Consider the following 11,565-nt stretch of genomic DNA (forward strand, 5'->3'; position numbering starts at 1 on the left):
GTGGTATTATCATGTTTGTTGTGTTTGTTGTAAACACTTTACATCATTTAGGAAATCTTATTTACAAGCAATGCTGCCTGAGTTTCCTCTATCGCTATATACCTGTTTAAAATAATTTGTACATATATGCCTTCCAAAAATACTTTTATCATTATTATATCATCAGTTTTATTGGAGACAGTGCAATGTTATATGGATTTCGATGTGCATTGCGTCCTTTTTGAGGTATTCGAGGTGAAACAAAATCTAAATGAAATATATTAATCTCCTTTAGATAAAGTTAAAATATTCAACTTGATGACGATGATCATGAAACGACAAGAGATATAATGACTATCAAATTTCATTTTCCACTTCTTAGACTCAGGGACCGTTTCATGAAAGTTAATTGTCAGCACTGACAAGATGTCTTTCTCCGGCAGCTACCATAGTAACAATCACAGGCCAGTGCCTTTCAGCCAATCAAAACCAAGGATTTCACTGGAATTGTCGGCACTGACAATTTAGTCAGTGCTGACAACTTTCATGAAACACCCACCTGTACGCGTACATGTCTATTTTATTATTTCATAAAGTTCATCTCTTTGTTTTCCCTGAGAAGCCATGATATTAATACAGACTTTTTTTTACATTCAAAGGAAAAGCGGATTTTTGTTGTTGATCCTTTGTTCTGAAATTATTCCGATTTTGAATTTATCATAAAATCAGTTGGTTTAAAGACAAAACGCCCAGAAGGAATACATACAAGGATTATACAGGATTTACTTTTTTTTTTATCTTTAACATAATTTCTTTCGCTTTTGGGTTTTCTGTAGGCGTTGGGATCCTTCCTTCTTAGACATGAGTTCATTATTATTCAAACACCCCTCTAGCTGGAATTTCCCAGAATTGTATAAAATGAAACATATTAAACACTTTTATATATTTTCTGGAATTGTGAATAAAAAGGATTCTTCTGAATGTAAAATAATCATTAAAACAGGAAACATCATATTAATTCATCTAAGAAAATCAAACATTTCAGCACAAACAGGAAGGATGATTTTCGACTGAGCGGAAGGAGGGGGTTCATTTTGTTAACAATGATATAGAATGGAAGGTTGGATGCATCTAGCATTTAAACTTATGGTCCCCAGGGAGTGGAATACGTGCATGTTATTGTGTGCGGGGAAGCCATCAGGATCCGATCACAGGGGATAATAAAAGGGTGACACGACATTTTGCTCAGTCTGCGTACTTTGCTCCAGTCTTAATCTCAGCGGGCATACGGTTAGAGTTAGAGTTGTAGCAGAGTTTGAATGATATAAAGATAAGGATAAAGAGTTTTATAGTGTTGGAGGATAGTTGGAGGATAGATTTTATGTTCGGCTCAACGTGCCGAATTTCCATCGGAGCATTGTCGCCGAAACAAATGTCATGGTACCGATAAAAGAGAAGGGGGTGGGGCGGAACAACGAGCTGACATTATTATATCATCAGTTTTATTGGAGACATTACAATGTTTTATGAATTTCGATGTGCATTGCGTCCTTTTTGAGGTATTCGAGGTGAAACAAAATCTAAATGAAATATATTAATCTCCTTTAGATAAAGTTAAAATATTCAACTTGATGACGATGATCATGAAACGACAAGAGATATAATGACTATCAAATTTCATTTTCCACTTCTTAGACTCAGGGACCGTTTCATGAAAGTTAATTGTCAGCACTGACAAGATGTCTTTCTCCGGCAGCTACCATAGTAACAATCACAGGCCAGTGCCTTTCAGCCAATCAAAACCAAGGATTTCACTGGAATTGTCGGCACTGACAATTTAGTCAGTGCTGACAACTTTCATGAAACACCCACCTGTACGCGTACATGTCTATTTTATTATTTCATAAAGTTCATCTCTTTGTTTTCCCTGAGAAGCCATGATATTAATGCAGACTTTTTTTACATTCAAAGGAAAAGTGGATTTTTGTTGTTGATCCTTTGTTCTGAAATTATTCCGATTTTGAATTTATCATAAAATCAGTTGGTTTAAAGACAAAACGCCCAGAAGGAATACATACAAGGATTATACAGGATTTACTTTTTTTATCTTTAACATAATTTCTTTCGCTTTTGGGTTTTCTGTAGGCGTTGGGATCCTTCCTTCTTAGACATGAGTTCATTATTATTCAAACACCCCTCTAGCTGGAATTTCCCAGAATTGTATAAAATGAAACATATTAAACACTTTTATATATTTTCTGGAATTGTGAATAAAAAGGATTCTTCTGAATGTAAAATAATCATTAAAACAGGAAACATCATATTAATTCATCTAAGAAAAACAAACATTTCAGCCCAAACAGGAAGGATGATTTTCGACTGAGCGGAAGGAGGGGGTTCATTTTGTTAACAATGATATAGAATGGAAGGTTGGATGCATCTAGCATTTAAACTTATGGTCCCCAGGGAGTGGAATACGTGCATGTTATTGTGTGCGGGGAAGCCATCAGGATCCGATCACAGGGGATAATAAAAGGGTGACACGACATTTGCTCAGTATGCGAAATTTGCCCCAGTCTTAATCTCAGCGGGCATATACGGTTAGAGTTAGAGTTGTAGTAGAGTTTGAATGATATAAAGATTATTTAGTGTTGGAGGATATATTTTATGTTTGGCTCAACGTACAGAACGTACGGAACAACGAGCTGACACGCACTCTAAAACGCTCTAAGGTTCAGCAAAAGTGTAACGTGTTTGCCTCTTCAAACATCCCATTCCATGTACTCATTTCTGGGATAACAACCATGAAATCTGCTAAAACTCTTCCAGGCAAGAACAAAACATATTTTGATTCATCAAACAGTTGTCCTCTTTGTAAAATAAAAAACAAAGCCAGTTGCTGCTAGATTACTTTCACACAGTTTTAGTTGATCTTGGCAAAATCCATCAGCTTTTGTCTGTACCATTCCGCTTGTTATTGCTTTCGGAAAAAAAAAACACATTCGGAAAAAGGGTAGACCTAAATCCATAAAATTTACCTTCCGACTCTTGGAACAATGAGGGGAAAGATCGGATGGGCAGAATATTATGAACATCAAAACAGACAATGATATAAAAACATGAGACTTTTCGGAGAAATGACAAGACACAAGGTCTCATCTCGAAAATCGCCATGAAGTTGCCAAAAGTAATTGCTCCAGTTCTTCCAAAATATGCCTTAAGGCCTTCGAAGAACTGAAATAAGACAAGTTTGCCTCCTCCATCTTCTTCCAAACAGGACGATCGCCCACGCATTTATCCGTATACAGTGGAATCTATATTTTCACTCTCACATGAGGTAAGGATGCCATTAATCTGAGCATTATCTTTGAAATGCAACTACATAACAATCATTTTGAGACCCTCTTCAGTTCATTATACATTATGATGTCAGTTCGTCAATCACTTTATTTCAACAAAATAAAAACGAAATCACACTTTCATGAAAACACCGATGCCATCACCGCCATTTTTTTATATGTGGGGAGAGGTAAGTAAACTCTATTCACTCTTAAATTGTAAATCTTCTTTTACTTTGAATAGATAACCTATCAGAGAAGCACATAATAGATTTCCTAAGTGTAACATGCTACCGACGTTGCTATTTGGAGTTTTGATAAGTGCCATTATCCGTATTTGGCGCCATATTTCTCTTTAAAAAGATAAACGCGCCAAAATGCAGCCAATGGCACATTATAGCCCTCACTTTGAACCATCTACTGTCTTCGGCTTGTTCGTCAGCCAAGTTCAATCCTGAAATAATACACAAAGTTCAAGAAGAGGTCAGCACAGCCTGATCTGATAAGTTAACCCGTCAGCGACTCCGGGGTGTTTTCTTTAATAACACCTCAAGCATTTTCACTGGTTTGCGGCTCTATCCCGTAATACTATTTTTCTCCCTCACACACCTTGCTATGTAAAGCATGATTGTAAATCACGTGACAACCTCATCAAAATCTATTAATAGCACGATGAATCCTATATTGAGATTCCATCCGTTCCAGGTAGCTTTTTATGAGATTGGATCGTCCAAACAGGTGGTGGCGCCGTATTAGAAACTATAAACCATATACTGCTCTTGATTTCAACTCGCGCTCATTACGGCAGACATACCCCCTCTGGGAATTCATGGGATGTTGATGAGTGTTTCTCAGAAGGGATCCTGGTTGAATATTACAGATGGACGAACCACTCGTGTTCCAGCGCATTAATGGCAAACTGCACCCCTCCCCCACCTAGCTCATTTTGAAAATATAATGCTGAAACGATGATTACTATACCATGTTAACATGCCCCATCGACCTGTACAATTTGATGATCCAGTTTCTCAACCTCTGAAAATGAAGGGGGGGGGGGGAGTCATATCTCTAGTTCTGTTACGAAATAAAATTTATTGTAAACGCTAATGATCCCTTACTGCGACAAAGAAGATAATTGCACCCCATCAGATTTATAACAGCATGGGACTTTTATAGCCTGTGTATTGAAGTAGACCGAACATTTAATTTGCTACAATACATTAAGACATAAATCAACACAGATTTCAAACATCATTACATACCCGGATTATCACAAACATGATCACTCTTTCATGTTCATGTTAGGGTCAGTCAATAGATACTTGTGTATCAGCAGGTATGTTTTAGTGGAATGTCGGGTACTGATGTGCAGGGGCGGATCCAGAATTTTCAAAAGGGGGGCACATTTTCCGAGGAAAATTTGACAAGCCCCTCCCCCCAAAAATGAGGATATTTTTCCCCCGAAAAAATTAAATCAAGCACTGAAAAAATGTCTTCACATGCAAGGGGGGGGCACGATTCTGTTTTAACTGCATTTTTACATTAAACTTTTTAATTTTGCTTCTCACGAGGAGGGGGCATGGGCTGGCTGCCACCCTGGATCCACCAGTGCTAATGTGTATGTTTCTTCATATTGCATTTTGAACCATGTTACCACAGTATCAAAGTTTGAACGAAACATGATTAATGAAGTGTATTTATCATGTTCATCGTGATCTAAAAGCACTTTAATGTATCGCTTCTTGGTAGTATTATACATTTAAAAATAATCATATTCGAATTCGAACACCTCTTTGGACTGGGTATAGGTCCACGAAACCGAGGGTCTGCGAGGCCGATCGTTTTCCCACGAGACCGATTTTTTCTTACAGACAAGTGTATTTTTTTTAATGAGGATGTTTGTCTACATCAGTGGACAACTTTTCGCTTAGCATATATTCTCCAATGAAAACTGACATATAATCCTTTATAAGTTACGGATGATAACGGACATTAATTTGGTGAAGCTTTGGTAAATCGGACAATTTAATTAGTACTCGATTATCATCTCACTTTCGATCATTCCAAAATGTGGCCGTTGAATCCTTTTACAGCCGTTCATTCTTTGTAAAAATATATTTTTTAAAGAAAGTTTTAAACCTTTTCTTATTGTTATAATGTCTCATTTATGTTTTTTATTTGGAATGTAGATTTTATTTCATTTTACAATAGCAAGGTTTAGACAAACATAAGTTAACAAAGTCTACAATTTTGAAGACTGATGAGGAGCTTGATACAAAATGACCTTTGAACTGCCAAATTCTGATTTATATTTCAAGATTTGAATGTAAATTATTTGATATAATCAAGAAAGAAATTTAAAAGTTTGAATACAATCAGAATGTTTCGATTTGGATTTGTCATTAAAAACTAACTTAAAGTCTTCCTAGCTATTATTAGCTGCGACTTAGTTGATCAACATCGATAAAGGCAAAGATCCTGATTTTAAAAAATAAAACATATATGATTTGAGAAAAATCAGTCTCGTGGACCCTCGGCCTCGTGAGAAGACCCCTTTGGACAACGTCCAAGGGCCGATGTTTTTTGTCATCACGGTACGGAGCGATCGGGGGTGGGGGTGGTGTCACTCAAAGGGTGGGCCTTTCATCGTAACGGGTAAAAACACAGGGGACTATGTTGTTCCCTTTCCTTGCCAGATACGACAAGTGTTATTTTTCTTTGGACACAAGATACGTTACCAGACGACGCTGGAATCTAAATTGTTCCCAGTCTGATCTGTATTGCACATTTTCTGGTTGCACGGAACTCGCTCACCCTAATTTCAACCCTTGACACCAAACTTGTTTGTTGCAGAAAATAAATCATCTTCTCTGTTCTTACTATCTCGTTGTTATTTGTCTCGTTTCAAAAACAACTATTCTTATGAAATCTTATCTTATTCTAAAAAGAAATGTGTCGTTATTATTTCAATATTAGAATTTTGATCATCGTAGTTGTGCAAAACAAAAGCAAGCGCTGGAGAACGTAGGAGGAAAGAGAGATAGAGAGGGAGGGAGAGAGAGAGAAAGAGAGAGGGGGGGGGGGGGAATTAATCTTTAATGTAAAAATGCTCATTAGCATGAACAAGTTAGTAAAGATCGCAACCGATATTAAACAACAGGATCTTCATTTCAATAATTCTTTCTCATTCTTCCCACTCATCTTCAATTCTAGAGCGCAAAAAAAAATCCACTGTAATTTTTTGTTATATTCATATAGAATAATTCTTTTCTTGAACATCGCCATTGCGCACATAAAAGGGCTGGAAATGTCTTGCCCAAAGGGCACAATATGAACACTTATGAAACTTTTCTTATCCACTTAATACATGCACCAATATCTATACTATTTGCATTCTGATGCGTCTGCTCAGAAAGGGCGGCATCGTGAGAAATTTTCTCCAACAAATTATCAAATCTTAATCCCTTCTGGTGCGCATAGAGATCCAAGCGAATATCATGTACGTCATTATGACGTCAATAGTGCGGAAATGGGGTTTTAACCACTTGATTTTTTTTACGAAGATGTTGGATAAAAACTTAAAATAATTGTCCAAATGTAGAACTTTCTTGAGCATGTCAAGTGTTTTGGATGAAAGGGTTTTGGGGTGGGATACTTGTTAAAATAAAGGAAGTATACAGAAATAAGAAATGTGTAATTCTTTAGAAATTGGAAACAGACCACCGATATATGTATATATATATTTATATATATATATAATTTATATTAATTATTTTATACTGCACTTCCTCATTCAAAGAAATGCAATCACAAGTCATATTTAAAATTTAAACCCTAGTTATATGCTATATAGTCTAGGTGAGCATTTTAGTTTACACTTCTCTGGGATGCCAGATTTCATGTATCGAATTCAACAATCATCAAAATGATAATGTAACAAATTATTTTGTTCAGGTCGAATTAAATGATACCATTCACCCTTTGCTTCATACACCCCAACCCCGCCACCCCCAAAACAATAACAAACAAAACCGAAAAAGCAAACACAAATAATATCAAGATAACTGAATTCAAGTTATTCTTTAAAATAGGAATATGTAGGATCCGTGGTTAAAAGTAGGAGTATGCCTCTAAACTTTCTTAAATGTTTTCATGATATATACTTAATGCTTTATCCAGGCATAATAAGATTGCAATATTTTGGGTTAGACTTTACTTAGGCCGATTGCCATTGACTAAGGGGCATCAGATGCAGCAGAAATTAATTGACACATCTTTAAGCCTTGTTGTTCCTCTTCTAATTTCCGTCCACTATCTGTTCTTTCAACGTGGCGTTAAAGTTGGTCCGGGGCACGGGATCATGTTTCAAGAGAGGCGCCTCGGTAGAGGCAGTCAAGAGGATAAAAAGGTATAGTGCTTTGGGGTGGAGGGTTCAATTAAAATAAAGTGTACTCAACAATAAAAGATGACGCAGGTCTGAACATGCTATAGGTGAGGAGATGCGGAAGATGCTGGTAGTATCCTGAATGAAAGAGAGAGAGGGTGGGGGGGGGGTAGAGAAATTGAAAGTGAAGGGGGGGGGGGGGGGGGGGTTAACGAAAGGAAAGTTCAAAATTGAGGTTTATCTCGAGATATTGCAATGAAGGATGAAAGGGGGTGGCAAAGATGTTTAAAAAAGGAAAAATCTCATGAGGAATATGATAGTAATGAAAGAGTGGGTAGAAGTAAGAAAAAAGGGGATAGGCCTATGCAAATTGATGAAATTTTGTATCACACACTCACTATTTTGATTAGGCCTAGATTATATATACACTGTGTAGTGATTTGACAAGAAGACTGTTTTATGAAAATTTCACACATTTGGGGAGGAATAAAACCTATTATAGATATGAAGTATCAAAAAAATAATAGAATAACAGAATTAGATATAAAATGTATATTTCATGGGCGACATCGTCTGTTCCTTCATTTGCATACCGACCAGAATGAGCACCGGGCTGTCTTTAAAAAATGAAACTTTCTAATGTCATATTTTCCTATTTCTCGTTCAATTTTAATCAATTCCCATGATTCTCCTACTCTATCTAAAATAATCCTTCTTTGAGGTTGATTTGGTCTTTGAGATTTCGTGAAGGGATAGGACACTATAGAATGTATATCAACCTCACCGTGAAATCCTTATGCCATTCTGACAAACGAATGGTAAATACTTGAAGCTATTATAAAGTACACATAATGCATCAATGTATGATCTCTGTCAGTTTAGAATTTATAAGACACTGTTTTTGGAATTCAGTCAGAGACCGTGACGACAGGATTTCACGGCTCTAATCAGTATATGATCCTTATCTCACGGAATTCTTCTTAACATGCCGTATATACAGCCGCTTACTTTAGAGTGATTCGTTTTAAAGTCTGAACTGTTAATATCAGTGGACGGGCTAGCTATTACAAGATATACATTTGATATAAATTATATATAATTAAATTAAAATGAAGCTATACAAGATACTAGTATACTGCACATCTACGATCATGATGTTTTTTATTTTATTTTTTTTTTTTATTTTTTTTATAAAGTGAACTTGTATCCAGGTAGCACACTGCTCTGCCGATATTTCAGGTGGTATACGTATAGTCATAGTTATGTTGGTAAAGTCAATACAGATATTTTACTTTGGATTCTAAATCACCCCAAATCAACATTTTACTATAGTTATCGAACGCTTTAATTTGTCGTATTTGCCAAGCTTGTCACGCTTGGTGTCTTGGATATATTATTCCAAGAAAAAAACACACAGTATGGCTTGCGGTCGCACTGAAAATAAGTCCGCAGTCATGTCCCGTGTCCTTCTTAAAAAAAGGTGTTAGACAATTCCTTCGGCCAACTCCTCATTTTCATCACCACATCATATGTTATTGAATGTTTGGAATAAACCAAAGAATTCACACATTTTAAGGAAGTAATGTAAGAAACCTTTTTATTAAAGAGTAGCAATAATTTGTTTGCAATTTTTCAATGCCTACAAAATATGCAACTGATGCAATTCAAAACATTGACATAGTTCAGAATAATTGTGTGGTGTCTTCTGTGCTGTTCGTTTTTCCTTATACATGGATATTCTATAGACATGGTAGAGATTTAAATAAAGGAAGGATAGACGTGGTAGAGGCCAAGGAAGAGAATCTAAAAAAAACAGAAAAAGGGAAAGCAACTGATTATCAGAGAGGTTGAAAGATGGGGGAGGGGGTCCTGAAAAATCGTCAATAAAATGAACATAAGGCTTCACTGCGCCTAATGCGGAATGATGTAGGCAGTGCACTACGGGGGGGGGGGGGGTGAATGCTATATCAAACAGTGACCTGGACATATCAAACACCTCGTGACCAGTCTAGAGAAAATAGGCAGTGTTTACCTCCCGGACTACAGTGCAAGGCCTGCTGGGTAAACCAATGGGATATCGACTCTTTGGTGTGAGTCCCTTTATAGTATTCAATTACCCTGGTTAGAATGTAAAGGGCCGATTTAGAAAGGGTCAAGTCTTATTTCATTCCTGCATGCAGAACGTTGTAGGAGAACTAAAGAAGAAGAAGAAAAGAAGAAGATGATGATGATGAAGAAGAAGATAATGATGACGGTGATGAGCAGCATTTGTACAGCGCCATTTATCTGTAAAAAAATTACAGGCGCTGACTCCCTTTAAGTCACACATTTGCTGAAAAAAAAATAAAGTCTTTCGTTCAGATTTGAATTTCCTTATGTTGTTACAATCAAGCTTGATTGGTAGAGTTGAAAAGCCTTATATTCTTTTTTCATAAACCACGTTTGAAACACTAATCTTTTCGTATTCTGTAGACGCGCACAAGAGTGAAATCAGAGTTGCTTTCCTATTTATTCTTGAGTTCTTCCATTGAAAGTGTGCTTGCAAAGCTAATTGCAGATCGAGAGATGTGTAATGTTGTGACATGATCCTGTCCACAACCGGAAGTGGGCATGGTGAACTGCCACCAAAATATAAATTATAGAAAATACAGTATTTTGAGAGAATCTGAATTTCCACCGTCGAATGTCTCACTTTATTCCGCGCCATCGCGGAGGCCAAACACATCCCTGCATTGACGTTGCGTTGACCATCATAGATCACCAGTGAATTCAAAGACCCACCATTATGACGTGCCCTTCATGCCATAAACATTCATTCATTCACTCACTCGAGTGAGTGAATGATTTGTACGTATTTTACCATCACTCACTCGGTAGAGTGAGTGATCGTACAGTTTTATCCAATCAGAGATCTAGAATCGTATTGGAGAGCCCCTCACTGCAGTGGATGTACATCCACTCGGGTGAATGTACGAGCACTCACCAGTGGATACGAAAGGTGTTTTTTATAACACTGTGCCTATAGAGCGGACAATATCCCTTTTATGTGGGTCAGAATCTTGCTTGGCGTCCAACTGCGATAGGTATTTCTTATCCTGTTGTAATAGTCTACTCACTCAGACCCATTTTCGAAAATTGTGATCGCAGATTATCATTTGGTTGAGAAATGGGCATTGTTTATTCCGAATTCACATATACATGTAAGCTGTATAGCAGCCTCTTATTCATTATTGCATCTTTGAAATATGTGCCACAAGATCTACAAAGTTACTTTCGGTATATAAGGGAATGAAAATTCAGAGCAAAGTTTATATCAAAATAACAAGAAAATTGTCCCCATGAAATATATAGGCACTATGTTATTCGTATATATTTATCTGCATAAAGTAGTTATGAATACGAGTGTGAAGTAAAGAGGAATATGGTAACAAAACGTTGGGAAATCATGAGTGTGAACATGCAACCCTTGCGAGGTGAAGACGAAGTGGCTGCTCTCGGAACCGGCATTCATTCACTCACTCCCCTGCAGCCACGCTCACCATACGGGTCACGTGATTGCGCTTAAAAGCAATCACTCACTCCGCTAAGTACATCCACTCGGTCCATACGAGTCACGTGATTGCTCATTGCAACAATCAATCCTCTGCAATGTTCAGATATGGCCGCTCCATCGTCAGACCACGTGATTAGAAATGCCAAAAGTCTTATTTGCTCCTCTTCAAGTTCAATATACACGATGGCTTTTAATTAAAAGTTACGCCTTTATATTGCAAGATGTAAGCAGATCTTTACACATTCGATAATTGCCCCTTCTTTTTGTGTCTTAAATTAAGTCAACTAATACAATAATGATAAATAAAACCA

This window comes from Lytechinus variegatus, chromosome 3 (genome assembly GCF_018143015.1).
Source record: "Lytechinus variegatus isolate NC3 chromosome 3, Lvar_3.0, whole genome shotgun sequence".
NCBI lineage: Eukaryota > Metazoa > Echinodermata > Echinoidea > Temnopleuroida > Toxopneustidae > Lytechinus > Lytechinus variegatus.